Source organism: Pempheris klunzingeri, unplaced genomic scaffold (genome assembly GCF_042242105.1).
Source record: "Pempheris klunzingeri isolate RE-2024b unplaced genomic scaffold, fPemKlu1.hap1 Scaffold_300, whole genome shotgun sequence".
Taxonomy (NCBI): domain Eukaryota; kingdom Metazoa; phylum Chordata; class Actinopteri; order Acropomatiformes; family Pempheridae; genus Pempheris; species Pempheris klunzingeri.
Genome location: NW_027255209.1, coordinates 2,872 through 3,867, shown reverse-complemented (window position 1 = coordinate 3,867; position 996 = coordinate 2,872).

Genomic DNA, 996 nt, shown 5'->3' with positions numbered 1-996 from the left:
GTGAGGAACAAACACACGACAATAAAAAAAAAAGATCCTTAAAATTAAACCAGTTGCACTAAACACCCTTAAAGTTTCCTTAGAGTTCACTTACATATTTAAGGTTTTCTCTCAATACTTAAGGAATCCCTTAAAGTTATTATTAAAACTGTTACTTGAAAACCTTAAGGAACCTTTAAGATCTGCGATCAGGAGAACCTGATATCGTTTACCGACCAACCACTGATTTTATACTTTAGATCTGATCGCTCTCCTCAAAGCCACCAGACTCCATTCACAAAAATGGTCATTTTACATCACAGAACACAGGAGTTGCTGGTCCAGTTGTTGTGACATTGGTGTGTTAACACGTTATTTTGGATCCACACTAATTCTTGAAAACATCAAATTCCCACAATAACACAAACAAACTAACTGATCGAAGCAGCAATAAACCAGAAACTCCTGTATTCTGTTGAAGTAAAATTAGTGTTTTTGTCAATGGAATCTGGTCAATAGAGCATAGAGCTAACAAGCTAACGGAGCTCAGAGAACTTCCTGTCCTGTTCAGCAGCATGAAAACTACGTGGGGCTGTAAGACGTGATGGCTGCTCCACGATCTCATTATCTGACCTAATGATAAATAGTAAAACATGATAGTGGTGAACCCTCACACTGCCGGTCAGGTGACTGTCGGCCTCATCAGCCACAAAGTTTGGAAAGTAGTTCACGGGAACATGTCACACTGACTGGAAACTTTAAAGAGGGAATTATTTAATAGCTGTGGGAAAAGTTTCTTAATGGGACTCAAACTGGGAGCGCAGGGTCGGCCGCCCCGGGGTCACGGCCCGTTTTCAGTCTGTTAGACGTCCGTGTGGTTTCAGATTGATGAGGTCATCGCCTGGATCAGACCGGAGCTCAGCGAGCACGAGAGTTTAATGAATCATCCTTAATGTCATTTTATTTCATGTCCAGTTTGTTTCTGAGAGAAAACTAAGGAGCTGCTGATCCAGTGTG